The sequence below is a fragment of the Lepisosteus oculatus genome, chromosome 10 (genome assembly GCF_040954835.1).
Source record: "Lepisosteus oculatus isolate fLepOcu1 chromosome 10, fLepOcu1.hap2, whole genome shotgun sequence".
Lineage (NCBI taxonomy): Eukaryota > Metazoa > Chordata > Actinopteri > Semionotiformes > Lepisosteidae > Lepisosteus > Lepisosteus oculatus.
This window is the reverse complement of record NC_090705.1, coordinates 22,827,846-22,846,201: the sequence shown is the minus strand read 5'-3', so window position 1 is coordinate 22,846,201 and position 18,356 is coordinate 22,827,846. Positions and strand designations below refer to the sequence as shown.

At 45.0% G+C, this 18,356-nt stretch overlaps 2 protein-coding genes across 2 annotated transcripts in view; one reads left to right on the top strand and one right to left on the bottom strand.

Moving 5' to 3' along the window:
- erp44 (endoplasmic reticulum protein 44) overlaps positions 1 to 18,356 on the bottom strand; it is a 40,742-nt gene that overhangs the window by 21,617 nt on the left and 769 nt on the right. The window lies entirely within an intron of this gene.
- Positions 17,958 to 18,356, top strand: part of invs (inversin) — a 79,770-nt gene continuing 79,371 nt past the window's right edge. The window contains exon 1 of the mRNA XM_069194996.1: positions 17,958 to 18,193. The gene's annotated coding sequence lies outside the window, so the exon portion shown is untranslated. The remainder of the gene's footprint in view (positions 18,194 to 18,356) is intronic.

Below are 18,356 nucleotides of genomic sequence, written 5' to 3'. Positions count from 1 at the left end.
GTTCTTCAGAAAACGGGCTCCCACAGCTCTGCTGTTTGCATCGGTGGAAGGAAACGTGGGTGACAGATGAGGGACGAACAGCCAGGAGGTGCGTATTGGTCATATTTGTAAAGTAATAATTAATAATACTTGCTTACACTTATATAGCGCTTTTCTGGACACTCCATTCAAAGCGCTTTACAGGTAATGGGGACTCCCCCCCACCACCACCAATGTGCAGCCCCACCTGGATGATGCAATGGCAGCCATTGTGCATCAGAACGCTCACCACACATCAGCTATCAGTGGGGAGGAGAACAGAGTGAAGAAGTCAATTTATAGATAAGGATTATTAGGAGGCCATGATTGGTAAAGGCCAGTGGGAACTTTGGTCAGGATGCTGGAGTAACACCCCTACTCTTTTCAAGAAACGCCCTGGGATTTTTAATGACCACAGAGAGTCAGGACCTCGGTTTTACGTCTCATCCGAAGGGCAGCACCTTTTTACAGTATAGTGTGACAGTGAGAGAAAGAGAAAGAGAAAGACAAAGCCCCACTGACAGCAGACCAGTGGGGTGTGGGAGGGGGTCACACGAGGACACATGGACAATGGTCTCCTCTGGAGTAAAGTAAAACATGAATCCATTCCCTGAATTGTAATGTACATATTGTGTAGTGCTTTGTGTCATCATGTCATAACATTAAAGCCTATAATCTGGCTTCTCTCAAGCCTCTCTGGATGAGATCCTTAGATCAAGTGAGAAGCCAGGATGGTTACAAAAGAATGGTTCATCCACCTCATTTGATAGTAGGTACTTGATCCATCAAGCTGTTTCTTGAAAGACGCCAGAGTATCAGCTTCAACATATGTTGTTCCATGCTCCCACCACCCTCAGGGTAAAGCAGCCCCTCTAGTTCTCAGTTTAAATGCACTTCTACTTAGTTTCCAATTATACCACTATCTACCAAACAGGTAGATAGGCCACATGCCCCCCAACTCATCTGCTGCTATTCATATGTACTTAACAGTAAACCTACCTGTGATATCTCTCTCTCCCAGATGTCGAGAGCATAACTGCCATCCTCACCACACGCAACCTATTTTTCAGCCCTCAGGGCAATACGAATGCAAGCATTCAAACACCAGTAAAGGGGGCTTTTGTGATTTCACTAGGAAACTGTGTTGCTAATTAGCAGCAAGCAATTAACTGCACGTGTCAGATGGCTGCTTATTCTGTAGTGTCAAAACACCACTCTGTAAACCTCCAGTTTGCTGGAGAAGCAGATTGTGAGAATCTACTAAATCGACCACCCCTCAGAATTTCAGAAAGAATAGGGCGTCTGGGCAGGTAGGGCCCTCTCATCCAGAGATCGATGCTTCGCATAAAGGCTACGTCAGCCTGCACTCTTTTATCAGGCAGAGCCGCTCACAGCGCCGCCCAAGTATTGCTGTAGACACTCAGCAAGCTCACTTTGAGTTGCAAAACACAGTGCATGAGCTGCCTGACAGCGTGCATTTCAGCATATATACACCTGTGTCCACCTCGCCTGTGTTGCTGTATTGAGAGAGATCGCCAAACAACTGGGGAAACAAAAAACTGAACCAGGAAACAGCAAACTTCATAAATCACTAAAAAAAAAAACAGTTTCCGCTACCCACGCTAAGAAAAAAATATAAATAAGTGCTCCTTATTACAGGATGGGTAGCTCACTAATTAGCAAGATCATTGCTAGAGAATAATTAGCCAGCCAGACACCAGCAGCTGGTCTATTCACAGGCACCGACCACGCTGCTCAGGGGTCCCGTGCCTCCCTGCGCTGAGCACAAGTGACTGGGGGGCGCCAGGTGCACACGGCCTCCAGCAGGGGGCGATGAGAGGCGGGGGCTCCCAAGCAAGCACTGCCTCTCCTAGTTGCAGACACGACAGTTACCAGCTGACTGCAGCTCCCAGGCCGATATTGGAATTCTATACTGGAACAATAAGATTACTTGTTTTTGCTCAGTGGGCAGGGACTCACCTCACAATTGTTGCCCTAAGTCAAAATGGTAGGCATGTAATTTCCACAAACGAGCCAACATCCTGGTTTCCATGGTTTTAACACAGATGAGTAAGCATTTTGACCCCCTACCCCTGGACAGGACACTGGTACATCACAGGGGTGGTGGAAATGGGTCACCACTTTGTCAGTTGAGAGCTGCCACATTTCATTGTGTGTGCCCGGTATGCTAGTTTCTGCTGGCAGTGGAAGAGCAGTTGAAGGTTTTGAGACCTTCCCCGTGATACACAGGACTGTAGGAGGTGAGGACAATGGCATGACAGTTTCTGAAGGTCTTCTATTCATTTTCTGAGGAGATTCAAAAGGAGAATCTCAAACTACCTGTAGCCCCTAACCCATTTTTAATTGTACCCAACTCCTTTTCACACTTTATTATTCGACGTGAGCTACCTCAACTCCACTCACAAAGAACGCCTTCATTCCTTCTTGACGGCCACACGAACGTCTAAACACTAAACGCTCGATGTCGTCCAATCGCCCGACCACTATTGAAAGCCAAGAGTGTATCGTGGTGATGTATCACAATTTGGTACCTCTGTCTCAGCTTTGTGCGTTGTGCTGAGGACTGTGCTGTTCAGTCCACACCACAATGTTAAGTCATGTTTTTCCCCTTTCCCATGTTCTTTTATGATAGACATCCAGCTCCTCCTTTCTTCCACAGCGATTCTGGAACCCACTTTTTACGATGCTATAACAACAGTAACAACAAAATGACTTTTCCCCCACTTCCCAAAACACCAATACAGATACATTATTTTTTGGTTGCCCAAAATCAGCTGACAGAGGGGTACTTACACTGTATTATTCAGAACGTAAGAGACACCTGAGCTGTGCAGTCTCTCAGTCTCAACAGGGTGGCAGAGCTGCTGTTCTACAGAACTGTATCCCTTTTCCCCTTTCGTCCAGCTTCAGAAACGGCTACTGCTTGGCTCTGGGTTTTTCTCCAAGGAGCATCCGATTAATACAGTATTCCCTATTTGCTGTTTTACATTTTTCATTTTAAGATACCCTTGATACACAGAACATCTCACATATTACAGTCTGATTTCTGGCTAGAACGTAATATCAATGCACCAGTAATTAAAAAAGTCACTAACCCTACTAGTTTGTACGCAGATCTCATCGAATCAGGACATATCCGTGCTGAATATGAATGTACTGCTCTAATCTGCACACGCAGTGGAGCTTTCAATGGTTAGCTGGAAAAACACCAGTGGATTCAATCTCAAAATATTTGTCATTGATTATACCTCCCTTCATAGCAGTATGCAAAAACTACACCTGAAGCACTGAGTATAAAAGGACAGTACTTGATGTTAAAGCAGTCCTGTGACGAACAACGCCTACAATGAAGCTCAGAGGCCTGTGCGGCTTCTCCAGTGGGTTTAGTGTTGAAATCTGGTTTTCTTTCCCGTTTCATTACTGATGAGCTCGTAATCAAACACAAATCTAGGAATGGCTGAGCTGTGTCTGCCCCTAGCTGGCCAGATTGCATTCTTCTCTTCTGTCAGAGAAGAGTGAAGACACTGAAGTAATAAGATATTTTAGATTTTTACACAGTTAAGACACCTGCTTTTGTGACAGACTGTCATACGCAAAGACCATAATCTCACCCGAACAAGTTCAAACTCTGTCCTCGCTTTGAACCTTCCTCGCTGGCCTTTTCTTGATTGTGTGCACGTGACTGAAGCTATCTGCTCTGGGATGGAAATGAGTCCCAGGGACCTCTGAGCTAAAATACAGATTCGGCACTTTCTAGGTGCCAAATATTAACCTTAGCGTTTCCAGAAATTCTCTCTCAGGAACCAGAATCCATCCCCTCCCCTCAACCACACAATTATCAAAGAAAGACCTTAAAAAAAGCTCAATTTTAAAGAAAACCCAGAGAAAAACAGCAGCAAGCAAAGACAGGACGGGGCCGAGCGGGGACACAGTCAGGAATATGAATGCGGAGACGCGCGCCATTAGCCAACAGCGAACAAATATGAATCTGCCTCCTGTATCTGGTTGTTTAATTGTGCTCAGCAGAGCCTGTGCTGCGCAGTGGTGCTGCTGGAGACAGAGGGGGGCTGCGTGAGGGCCGAGCTCCACGCCACTAATCAGGGAGCGGAGGAGCGCAGGCTCGCTGCCCCAGGGGCTAATTTATTCATATGTTGAGTAAATTATCGGCGCGCAGGAAAGCGTTACTGTAGAGTCTCCAGTGGCACATTAACGGCTGGGCAGTCGTACCCAGGGAACGATGAAAGGTGCCCCTCTGACAAATTAAGAAATACGGCGCAAGTGGACTCCAGCGATGAGGAACCAGCCGCCCAAAGGACACAGTGATTAATGCTCTCTCCCCTCTTCCCACAGCTCTTTCCCACTTGATGCTGGCCGCTGAATACGACTATTGAACTCGTTTTAATCACACTGCTGCTTTCCATCGGGCAGGGCGCTTTTCAGCTGGAACGGAACAGCTGGAATGCAATGGCTCCTCTGAATGGCGCCCTTGACAAGTGCAGCCGAGGAAAAGAGGGAGGTACGGACCAAGAGAAGGAGGGTTGGGCTGGAGGAGAACAAGTGAGGTGCTTTTTTGAAAGCAAATTTTCCGGCTTATAGCTATCGTCACTTTAAAGAGCACAGTGCTGCATCTCACACGAGGCCGAGACGGAATGAAGACCACACACTGTCCTCACATCACCCACAAGAGTCTGGGTTGGCTATTGCCGAGGCCCCATAAGCAGTGACACACAGCTGTTGGATGGGATTGAGTCAGCCAGGGTACCACCAGTTTAACACACAGGATCTTCCTCTGTGGCTTCTCAGGACCCCGAGACTGAGCCACGTTACCAGAGAACGAGAGAGACCATCGTTTCTCTGCTTGAAACGAACTTGACAAACAGCACCTGGCTTGCCCAGAGCACATGCTGGAGAAGGGCGTGCGTGGTCCTCGTCCCTCTTGTGCTAGTCCAAGGGCTGTGCAGCAGGTCTCAGAAGCACTGAGAATGTTATAGAAGTAACAATCACCTCCTCCGGTGGTAGAAGAGCCTGTCTGAGGTCCAACCCTAGGAGTGACTGGGACCGAATTCCAGCACGGGACAGAGCAGATTACGTCAAGCTCACTTAATGGTATCCCAGACTGGGAGGGTCCTAAAGGAAAACTTGGTGAATCCCCAAATTAAAAAAATTCAGACACCTAATTAAATATTTCAATGAATCTTTCTGAAACTACTACTAAACGGCTGGTGTAGTTAAAAAGAATAAATGGAGGCTGCTTTCTACCACCTATTCCTTGTCCAGATTATAAGTCATTCATGGGTCAGGCCAAAACCTTCTCTCCTCAAGTGCACTTATCTGGTCAGATAAGGTTTGGAACTGCTGTCTAAGAGATCCTGCATCTAATGTACTACCACTTACTGAATCTCCAGCTACACATACTTCACAGGACTGCTTGGGTAAAAAGAACAGCTCCATCCCACTGCAACAATGTACAACATAAACGGAAAGAAATCCTACGACTTTTTGAAGTCGGACAAAACTGGTTCATCCTCTCTGTCGGGAACACTCCTTTCTTTAACCTGGCATCTATTGGTTAATTTTGATGTTTACACATTTCAAGAAGACTCACTGCCTTGAAACCATCTTGTCTCATATTTGCCATCTCCTGTTTCGCTGAGCCAGCTTCTAGGGTAGACTGCAGAAGAGCCCGACAGGAAAGTCCTAAATCGAGCAGTCTGCACCACACACGAAGCAGAAAGGCCGGGGGGAAGAATAATGGAAGGAGGCGAGCTTTGATCAAGCTGAGCTGATTTATTGAACGAAGGAGGGGGGGGTGGAATCTACAGGCGTCCATTCCTTTCCACTACTGACACAACTTGGAAGCTCCTGGAATGGCTCCTGTCTTGACATCCCCTGCGTCTGAGACCGCAGTGAATAGATGTGCTGTGCGCTAAGGGAAAACATCTTGTCAGTGCCTCGTCATGAGAACAAAATGGAAAAGAAATGCACAGAAAAGATTAAGCCAAAAAGAGTTATAAGAACAGCACTGTGCTGTACAGCAGGGCAGGTCAGGCATTTTGTGCTGGAATTGCCACCCTGGGACATCTGAGGTCCAGTTTTAATAAGCAGACGGTTCGATGTTGTAATGTGTGCACAAGTGAATGCGTGCAGTATATTATACACAGAGCACAAGCAGACACAGCCACTCTTGAGCCAGGAGCGAGGACAGAAGTGGCAACGTCTGCTCCCAGGCCTGTGAATTGAACAGCACTGCCGTATAACCAGAGGGCAGTGTGGTGGGGAGGGATACTGCAGAGAATTTAACACACAATCAGTCTGATCGATAGCAGCCTATTGTTTGCTAAATTGTCCATTATTAATCTGGCTCTATGAGAGCGAGTGCGGGGAGGGTAGCGTCACATAGCTAACTGACTGGACAGCTATACTTTACTCATAAAAAACGACACTGGGTATGCCTCGCCTATTCACAGGATGGCAAAAACTGTGATTCGATTTTCACATTTGCACGTCATTAGCGCAGAAATAAAGCTTACACGATTGCCACAAAACAGGTCCACAATTCTTCACAGCCCCGCTGAAGACACTTCCACATAAAACAGGCGAGGATAACATTCTGTGTTCGCCATTTCCACCAAAGGTGAGATTCCAGTGAAGGAGCAGGACTCGGAGTCTGCTGTCATCCAGGGCTGCGTCTGCAAGAATCCGCGACCGGATCCCAGCTGGGGCAGAGCAGAGCTGCACCTGTCACAAGCACAGACGGAATGCAGAGGCCAAAGACTGCTTATGCAACAAACGGAGGTGACAGGAAAATAAAAGAGCCCTAAAATTCCGGCGAGACCAAATATCCATAGCCCCATTCCAGTGAGACCAAATAATTGGGAATAATAATGACATTATTGCAAACGTCAGCGTAGGAATGCGAGGCCTTCACTAAAACAAGATGGAAGCCGTTCAAAGGAATTGTAAAAACATTCTAGAAGCCCCACGTTAAACTGAGCATTCGTCACCGCACTCCATGGGAGTTCCTGAGGATTATCAGAGTGGCCTGAGGATGAGACATGAGCCTGCACACAGCACACAGGGATGGAAATAAAGCCTCTCATTGTTCCAGTTTAATCAGTTTCAGGCTGTACTTGCTGCAGGCTCTTGAACAATGAGAAGTGATGACAAATACATATTTAAGCCTACATATATTCCAAAACTCCATGTCTAAAAACAGCCTGAAAATACAGTAAGCAGGCATGAAAGCAAGAAGCATCTTGGTGTCGGCTAAGTGATATACAAATACCTGCGGACTGGAAGCAGAAGTGGCTAAAACTGCTATACAATGAAGCCTGTTATCTTCAATCTTGTATTTTTCATTGGCATATCTCCAAGCCACTGTCCCATAGACAAACCCCTAATGGGTTTTTAGAGCTGCTGAAATTGATGGCAAGCTCCTGTTTCATCTGCCCTCAATTCCCCTACACACACAGTGTCCCAGCTACTCTGTGAATCACCAGAGTCTAATGTGAATACTCTCATAGTGTTTTTTTTTAAAGGATAATCACCTTGTATAAACACATTCATTTTGCTAATAGTGACCTTATCTAGAGTGCTGTGTTTGGTGACATGGAAGTCACCAATTTTGTATCTTCAATTTCAAATATCTTCAAATGTCAGAAATAACAGTGACAAAACAAGAGGAAGAGAGGAGCCCTTAAGAGTGGTTAGATTTGCTGTCTCGCAGCCCCCGGGGCCAATTTGTGGGAGGCTATCAGCGTGGGGTTTGCATGTTCTCCTCCAGATGCTCCTTTTTTGCCCCCCAGTCTAAAACACACACTGGTAGGATAATTTGCTTCTGGGCATGCCCTGCAATACTGCGACTCTGTTCTGGACAAACTGGTGAGAAAACAGATAGATGCAGATACCCTTGAGGAGAACCAGCGCTTTCATTCACAGACTCTGAATTGAGAGAATGATGAGGTGCGATTCCTGACCTGGCCAAATCCCCATCTCTGACAAAACACTAGTTTTGTCCCTGCTCTGGAGTTTAACCCTTAAAGTCCAGCCAGGAAAAAAAAGTCTATTAACTCTGAATCTGGGCTTCTAGCCTGGCAGGACTGCATATTGTTTTACAATAATGAACACTTGGGACTTATTGTTTTATCAGAGGAAGTATTCCTAAAATATAGGCACTCCTCTTGGTTATTGTTACATAAGAACAAAACTTTACACCACAAAGTGTAAAAAAAGAAGGTTTCAGAACCTGAAAAACGTCGAAAGGAAACTCTGGGACACTGTAGAAACAATACCATGCAAATTCAGTACTGGACTGGCTGACAGGCCACACACCTGGATGAGTTTTAGGCTGAAAGGTAGGAGTGAATGAGCAGCATGGAAATGTGACTTATTCCTTGGGAAGTTGCCTTAATGCTCTGCCTGGGAGGCATGTTTGGTCTCTTTACAGCATCTCTGCTTCACATTCCACACCAGTAAGGCCATTGAAGGCACAAACCAGCTGGGCTCCAGGACTGTTTAAACATCCTGTTTATTTTTGCAGCATTTAAAAGGCACTCTCATGAGCATCAGTTTCTGAATGCTGCACAATGCCTCTGGTACAAACATCCACTGTCTGAATCCAGTCCACAGGAGTCAAACGTGGGCCATCTTTTCTTTTGCATGTGGAAAATGCTGTTCCTGAGAGGCATTTTCAAGTATAGAAATGATAATAATGTGGTCTGATGCAAAACGGGTAATGTTGCCACACTAGGAGGGACAGCGTTTAAATAAAATTAACAATCCTGTGGACAAATTCAGACAGCTTGGAGTGCAAACAACAGTTACATCTCTCTTACAGTACACCCTATAAGGCAGCTTGTTAGGATTCTGCTCTGAGATAATCCAACTGGAGGACAGGAGACAGAATGAACGCACTGAGCACTTTATCAGCAGGTCCTCTTTTATAACTCATTTCCTGGACTTTTATTGCAACTATAAAACACTTTGCCCCTCTCCTCCCAAAGACAGGCAGCACATTCCTTAATAATCTAGTTGTCTAAAAGCTTCTAATATGACCTGATAATTCAGATTGCATAAAGGGAGCAAGCTAAACAAATTCTCAGCTGCACCAGACCAGGGGAAGGGTATAAAAAATTCCCACTGGATATGCGTTTGACACAGTGATGCTGATCATTAAATGGAAGGCGTTTTGTTCTGCCCAGATGGGTCCTAGATCAGAAAAGGCCTTTAGACAGAGCAGGCAGGCCAGAGGGCAAACAGGTCAGGGATGCTACAGTGAGGCCAACAGGGACTTGGAAAGAGATGCAGAGCTCAATGGAAGAAGATGTCTGTGTCAAAGCAGGCCTCTATGGCGGAGTGTCAAGAAGGAAGCCACTGCTTAAACAAAACAAAAAAACATCTGAAACCCCATATACAATTTGCAAGGAAGCGTTTAACCGATTAGGCAAACAAGAGGCAAACAGTTTTGCGGTAAAACTTTTTGGTCTAAATGCGCAGTGTCACACCTGGCACAAACCCAACACAGCGCATCGCTCAGCCACTGTGCCAGCCCTTCTGTCAAGCAGTGTGGCGGCAGCGTTGCGTTATGGGACTGCTGCTCATCAGCAGGGCCTGGGAAAGGTGAAGGACGATCAAAGGCAAAATGGATGGAGCAAAAGACAAGAATAAGAGAACCAGCCACAGTCTGAGACCAATAATCACCCTTCAGCAAGACAATGACGCACAACACAAGTTCAAGCTACACTGGAGTGGCTTAACATGAAAGCGAAGGTCCTTGTGTGGCCCAGTGACTTGAATCCTCCTGAGAGCCCATAGAGAGACTAAAAACGCTCTCCATCAGTCATCCTTAACCTACCTGACAGAGCGAGAGCAAGCTTGCACAGAACCATGGCCAAAAATTGCAGCTGGTACAGACTTACCCAAAGGCTTGTGGCTACAATTTCTGCCAAAGTTGCTTTCACCAAATTTTGTTTCAGGAGATAAATACTAAATGAATTAACATATTTTAGCTTTTGATTGATCTTTGCAGACGTTTAACATCTTTAACCCAGACCACTGCTCAGTTAGAGCATTCTAATGAACAACATTAAACCAAAAGCGCAGACTTCATTAGTCGAAAGAAACTATACACCCTAGTGCTTTACTCTAAAAAAAGGGTTGAGTCTAGAAATGCAGTCATAACCATTTTTCGTTTTGATCCTGGTATGAAGCAGCCACATGCATTCAATTGATTAGCATACGTCAAGCCATTCGTTTTTATAATCAGTCTTGTAGCCTGTTATTTATTTCCATGTTGATGTTTGTGTTTGTAAATAGTTTTCGGGTCTTCAAGCGGGTGTGTGCCATTTGAGAAATACTTTCACAAAGATCCTCCCTCGGTCTCAGGAGTCACTCTGTGTTCATGTGGCAGAGCTCAAACTACCAGGTTCTGCGTGCTCGTTTCCTTTAGTGGAAGCCCTCTGTTTCATGGTCAAGGTCAGAAGTTCTCACCTCTGGACCTCAGGGTCAGGAAACCAGCAAAGGTATTGTCTGCTTAAGCTAGAAACAGCTCTTAACCTGGGAGAAGAGTGTTAAAGGTCTAACTGGACCAATGATTCCCCCTATCCAAACCTGAAACTCTTAAACAGAGAAAATCTACTATTCTGGGGTCTGAAGTGGGGAAACCCCTATTCTAGCGCACTTAATGACAATGATCTGGAACTCCTGTGTGCCAAGGTGACACAGAAACACAGCCTCCACCGGCTGATGCATTTAAAGTAAGGAGCAATGCGTTTACTCAAACAATGACTACTGAGTGCACACACATCGTGAGCCACACCCTCAGCACATCTTGTCCTGTGGCACTAGCAGAGCGCTGGACTGCACCGGAACTTTATCAGGACCTCCGCTGATCTTTCCTGGGGAAAAGCACAGATTCGAGGGTGCCGATGACTGCTGAACCCGCTGTGTTCCGGCGCAGGAATTGAGCACCTTGTTCTGACTCTGCTGGTAACTGCTGCCCGTCACAGCTACACTGCGAATGCTCAAGATGCTGTTTCCTGAGTGGAGTTGTGCCCTGTGTCAGGAATTCAAAGCCAAGCACTGCTAGGGCACCCCCCCATATAAGAATCGCTTCACTTCTTAGACCCGACATTTTTTTTCAATGGTCACAGCAGTATTTTTTTGTTACTACTACTACAACTACTACTGTAGTTTTCTTCCTATTGCAATGGCATTCTCCGCTCCCATATTTTCTGTATTGTAATATTGCTCACCAAACTGTAAATACTTAAATGTATTTAATGCTATTTAACCCCTTAATTAAATGTCAAACGTGCTGATTAATTTCGATATCCCCATTGACACTTCTGGCTGCGCTTGTAATGACATGAATAAAATGTTCCTGAAGAACGGCTGAATACAGCCATCTCCACATCTCGTACCAGTATGCCCGTATATTACGTTTACTAAACCGCAGGGGAACGTGACATGGATTAGTATCAAATCCCAAGATCTCGATGACTGCGCAGAACAGCAGTCCCAAGTAAAGTTTACTTTAAGGAGTGCCACACGGAAACGGGCATCGATGGAGACAGATGCTGCATATGAAGACGTCAGTCAAACTGGGTCACGTCCCTTCGGTTACTTTAACTCTTTCCTCAGCAGTTTGCTTTCATCAGGGTCAGTTTCATACCCTTCTTTCAGTTCTCAAGGTTTTAGCAATTCTCCTTCTGTCCAATACCATTACCAAAAAGTTAAACCGATCAACTACGCACTAGTGCTTTAATGGCGCTAGAATTAATTCTAACGCGGGCTTCGAGTTAAAACCACACTATCTGGCAGGCATCCATCAATGATGTCGCTGGCGGAACACAAAGAGCAATTAGCGCAGGTCAGCTTCAGCAGTAACTGGACAGAGTGTCCAGCTCTTCCTGAAAGTTCCCACCCTATCGCCTCCTGGACGAGAATTTTCTCCAGGCGTGTCGGCCCATCCCGTCGGTCTATGTGGGTCCTAATGCCCAAGTATAGTGACAGGGACACTATACTGTAAACAGGCGCCGTCATTTGGATGAGATGTAAAACCGAGGTCCTGACTCTCTGTGGTCATTAAAAATCCCAGGGCGTTTCTCGTAAAGAGTAGGGGTGTAACCCCGGTGTCCTGGCCAAACTTCCCATTGGTCCTTATTAGTCATGGCCTCCTAATAATCCCCATCTATGAACTAGTTTCTTCACTCTGCTCTCCTCCCCACTGATAGCTGATGTGTGGTGAGTGTACTGGCTCACTATGGTTGCCGTCGCATCATCCAGGTGGGGCTGCACATTGGTGATGGTGGTGGAGGGGAGTCCTTATTACATGTAAAGCGCTTTGAGTGGAGTGTCCAGAAAAGTGTTATATAAGTGTAAGCAATTATTATTATTATTTTGGGGTGCTGAGCCAGCACATACTGAACCTTCAGTGCTCACTGACCAATAATAAAGGCAGGGAGAAACAGAGCCAGATGGAGCTCGTCTTCCGAGTCTGCACTGCTCTGTTTGGGGCCTGCGCCAGCTGTCAAAAAGCCCTACAACCCGTCAACAAAGCAATTCCACAACTCATTTGCGGAAGTCCGAATTTACTTTCGCTTTTATGCATAGAAAGCGTATACTTTTAATCACCACAGACTTTCAAGTTCTAGCTTCTGCAGGATACAGGGCCGCGGTGATGACACACTGTGCTGAAAGCAACACGGAGGGAGAGCATCGATCCTGCGGCTGGCATGTGGAGGTCACGGCCTGGGCCTTTGTTATTTTCTCAGTTAAAATGAAACGCTGGTATTTAGTGTTGTACGTTTTATTGCATAAATAAGATTATTTTGAATCATTTTTCCCCAATTTTAACATACCACAATAACAATAAGACTACCAAACGCCATCTTGATGCATAAAAGCTTCAATGTTTAAGAAAATGCCTTTTTTGGAAGGTACCTTAAGATTCATTGAATTCAGACACATCTCTTAATCCACCCATCCATTTTCTAACTGCTTTATCCAGTACAGGGTCTTGGTGGAGCCAGGGCCTATCCTGGAAGCAGGATACACCCTGGGCAGGTTGCGAATACATCACAGGGCAAACAAAGGCTGACACAAGCACACACAAACACTCACACCAGGGCCAGTTTTCCCCAGAAGTCACTGAACCTACCAGGCAGCCTTTGGACTGCAGAGCCTTTGGACTGCTTTCCTTTGGAGGAAAGCAGAGCACCTAGACAAAACCAGTGCAAAAACACGGGGAGAACATACAAACTTCACACAGACAGCACCCCTGAGATGGAACCCAGGGCCCCAGCACTGTGAGCTAGATCTCCTAACCATGCTAATCATATGCCATAAAATGTCTGACTTCAACAGCATAAACTAAAACGGGAATAATCTTATTAATAGTGTGTTAAGTGGGGCTGTTTGCTGTTGTTGTTGTTTCTTGTAATTCTAATTAAAAATTGTAACTAATGATCTAAATATATCACATTGCCTTTTTTATCAAATTTGTCTGATGACATTTATTTTTTACACCCCGCGTGTAGCAGTTGTCACAATGTAACATATTGTGCCTTGAGAAGCAAGGACACAATAACACAGTTTGATGCTTGTGTAGGTAGTTAAATGACAGACCTGTGGAATGAAAGGCAGCACCTGCAGGTGGAAATAGAACTAGCTTCTGGATTTTGCTGTTAGCACTGGGTCTATCGTCTGATTTAATTTTAGCCAGGATCTAGAGAAAAATATAGCTCTTTTACTGAGAAATCACACACACAGGGTCCTGTTGCTCTGCTCCATCTCAGCTGTCCTGCCAGGAGCTGCCATATGGCACTGGGTTCAGTGAGGAGGCTCCATACTGCTCGCTCGCAGCCTGCAGTGGCATTATTCAGATCCGACAATCACAAGGCAAATACCGAAATACCCTTCGTAAGATTAATCAAAAGTATCACTGAAAGCAGTGAAACCAAACTGGCCTGGAGCTTTCCCACCAAAGGTCTACTTATAGTATTTCAGATTTATCTGGCATTTTGAACAATCCTGAACTTATTGGGGAAAAAAGGCCAATGAGACATTCCTGCAAGTGCAGGCACCTGTATTTCAACACTGCCAAGCTGCCCAGACTTTGGTAGCTATTTTACCCCACCATGAAGTGTCATTCTGGGTCTCCAGACGATCCTCACCCCTGCTTTCTTTAGGAGCTCCAAGGTCTTTGGGTTAACATTCCAACCGAGCCTTCAATTACGTATCTGAAGAGTGTTTCTCTGTGACACACAACAAAGGGAAAATGACAGCCGACAACAAAAACACCTGAAGGCTGTGGGCGGACCAGGACCAGGCCTAGAGGTCATTTCTTACTGTCCTACCTCCCTCTCGATGAACTCCACAGCTCGCGATGAAATAGCTTGCCATTCCAAGATGCAAATCCACAGTCAGCAGAAAGCCCCTCTCTCTGCCCTGCAAAAGTATTCAGACCCTTCCTATGGGGTCTCAGCGTGCGAACTTAAAATATATTTTCTTTATAAACTGAATGTGAAAACTGAAGAGCTTTCTTTGAATGATGCATTACAGGAAAAGGCAGAAAAAAACGGAACTCTATCCGGCAGAAGCACCTTTGGCAGCAATTACAGCAACAGGTTGTCATGGGTAAGAAGTCATTACCAACTCTGCACGCAGCTTTGGGACGGATCTTGGTAAATATAGGTACTTTTGCTCAGGTTCTCTTGCTTATGGACAGAAGTCTTCATGTCTAACAAGAAATCTTCAATAGGATTCCAGTCAGGAGATGAACTGGGCCAGTCGTGGAAGTTCACTTTTCCTTACACTTGACTTGTAAGGAAGTCACATTTGACATGTCTTCAATTCCACACCAGCCTCCTTTGTGGAGTAACTGGGATATTGCTGACCCATCTTTCTTCCAGTGAACCAGTCACTGCGCCACAGAACTCTGTTACTCTTTCAAAGCTGCAACTGGCCTCACAGCAGCATCCTCAACCCTGTTTTGCTCCTTAACAATGCTTGTTTTGGAGGGACAGCCTGATCCATTTTTCCCAATAATCAATTTCACCACGGTCAAAGATATGCTCTGTCCCTTCATACAGCTTTATCCCCGAGTTGTTCTCAAAGCTCTTCGGCTTTCATGGTCAAGTCTTTGCATGAATTTTACTTTCCGACCGAGGGACCTTACAGAGACAAGTATATCCTGAAAACATATGAGCCACTATTATTGAAAAGGGACAGAGGCCACACAAATTATTTTGTGGCTCATAAAGGTAATTTTGTGCACCAAAATTCATTAAGATTTGACACAGCAAAAGTCTGAATACTTATGCAATCAGGATTCATTTCCTATTTACGTCTTTTTGCTTTTTGAATTGGAATGCACAGAGAGGATTGTGTGAGTTACAAATATTCAATGCTATTCCAGGGTGCCATCACTGCAAGCTTTAAAGTGTAGGATCTGTGCAGGGGTCTGGATACTTTTGCAATGCGCTGTGATCCTGTTTCTAGCAGCACGTATCTTTAGGTAACATGAGGGTTACAGAAAGCGCCTTCCATGTTGCTCCCTAAGGTCTGGGACACTCCCGCCAGCCACGATGGAACAGAACAGACTGAGCCACCTGAGAGTCATCTCTCACTCTCATTTCAAAGTCCACTTCCACTCCAGCACCAGCTTAATAGGATCAAGACCTTTCAAGCTTCTAGCCTCAGCTGTTCACATCCTTTCTTTTCAGCAGTTATAAAGACAGAGCCCGAATCACGCAGCTGTACTGAAGGCTGGATCATGGCAGGCAACGGGAACGGAGGGCTAAAATCAAAAGGAACTGAGCATCCTGTTTTATACAAATAAGAAAAAAGAGCACACCAAATCTGCTATACAGATCAATACGCAAAACATGAGACTACATTAAAACACAACACCACCATCCGGGTTTATTAAACAAAGGGTCAACTGCACCCGCTGACATTCGCCATTGTCTTTCACACACACGAACAGAACTCTACTGTCAAGCTTGTTTTCTGGAATCTCTGCTGTGTTCATCCCTTATAACCTTAAACTTCCACATCTAATGCGATATATGAATGCGAGCTGCACCTGTGTTTAGCATTGTTTATCTCATTGGTTAAAGTCTGCTCTTTGGAATCTAAAACTTCCCCAATGTCCTGCCTAGTCCTAATAAAGCTGAATCTAAAAAGAAAAGAATTAACAGGTAAAGAGGAACATTCTGCTGGTCTTCCTCCCTCATTTACACAGCTACATACACACACTGCACGGTCTTTCACAAACTCATACAAACAGTACATTGGCGCACACAGAACACGCTTTGATAGAAAGACCAATGGAAAAAAAATGTAGGAAATTAATGCAAGGTTCAATGATTCCCTACTTTAATAAGGATAAGGGTTTGCAAACTGTGATCTTCCTTCCCCCCACAACATGATCACAGAAGTTGGAGCTAACTTCCCTCCATTAAAAAGGCAAACAGTGTTCAGTTGAGCATTGTTACTGACACGGCAGGCAAGGTAACTAAGGATCCAAGATGTCAGAGTTTCAGAACGCCTTGGGGCATGGAGACGGAGACAAACAACATGAGAGTGCAGGCTGGGGTGATGAGACTCACGTGAAAGGGGTTATATATAGGCCACAAAAACACCACATAGACACAAAGCACATAAAAAGAATGACCTTGCAACAACCAAAAATGAAGCCCACCACTGAAACATGGAGTTAACTTTGAGCCCCCAAAGCAGGGATTCTTATCTGGATCCTGTATGTGCGTGACACAGGACTCAGAAGATCAGAGTTGAGGCACCTTCCAGAGCTCACTATAACTGGAAGTACCTGCTGTAAACCAAGGCATCTCAATTCCGGTCCCTGTAGACGTCCACACCTGCTGCTTCCATTCCAACTAAGATATCGGCTACTTAACTGAACCCTTAGATCATGGGTCTCCAGCCCAGGTCCTGGAGGGCAGGTGTGTCTACAAGTCTTTATTGCAACACAACCCTAATCCAGCTCCTCAATTAGACCGCTATCAGCTTTTCCCTGCTCTTCAGGTGCTGGTACTTTCAAGAGATCTAGAAATCCTACATGGAAACCAGCCTCCAGGATCAGGAATGGAGGTCTGTGCAATAAATTAACTAAAAGGCTACTTACAACATTTAATATCTAAACGGAAACCTCTTACATGCTTAAAACCTGGATCCAAAGCTTGAAATTAAGTGATTTGATAGAACTTTGATTTGACTTTATACCTGAAAGCTCCTTGAAAACTACAGTTGGGAACAAAAGCTTTAAACTGGTACAAACAAGTTACTATGTCCAAAATACATTGTTAATGTTGATGCTGTAATGTACAATTCTGATATAAATAGTATCTTTTCCACAGAAAAGATAATTCAGTAGAGAATTAAGGGGTACCTCTACTATACTTTGAACTAAATTGGAGGTCCCTGCATAAAATTAACTAAAAAGTTACTTGCAAAACATGCTTAAAAGCCAGGACTAAAAGTCTAAAAGTCAGAATTAAGTTGTTTGATCAATCATTTTATCATTTTAACACAATAAGCTTTAAATACTGAAAAGGCTTGAGTAAAACTTAAAAGCAAAAAACAAAACAATGTAAAATCCAGACAGTACAAGAGACCTGTTTCCTTTTCAAAACATACTATATCACCAAAACTACAAATGCAACCCTTCGGCAATCGGGTTCTCTTTCCCGAGAAGAGATATTTTCAAAAATCTAGCAATTTAATACGTTTTAAATCCCCGAGACTGCTAACTTCTTGGAGTATCTGAACATTACAGGCCGCCGTTTCATGCCGCATTCTGCTGACAAGTTCCGGGTTTCCGACCAATGAGAATGAGCCACAACAGAAGACTCTTCTCTAACCGGCTTCTTCGCTGTAGCAAGACGTGAGGGGGAGGGGGGTGTTTGAGGGGGAGACCCAGCTCTCTAAATACAACCACTAAAAAACATATCCAATCAATAAAACGAAGTGAATTCAGTAAAGATCGTCCGTCGCCTGGCCATGGTGTGCTGAGCTGTGCTGACACTCTGTGTGAAACGTGAATTCGGGCGCACACCTGCAGCGCTGTGTGAAACCTTGTCAGCAGCAAACTTGAAACTTCAGATAAGTTTCAACTTCCAAGCTGCAAAAGGTAATACAATCGCAGCCTCTCCGACGTGTCTCGACACTTGCGCTGCTGTGGCACATCACCCTGGCTGCCTTTTGTAGATAATTGGTACATCTGCATAGTGAAACGCTTCGCGAATGCTGCACTCCTGCTGTCAGCGAAACTGAAATCAACTTGTGAAATCCAT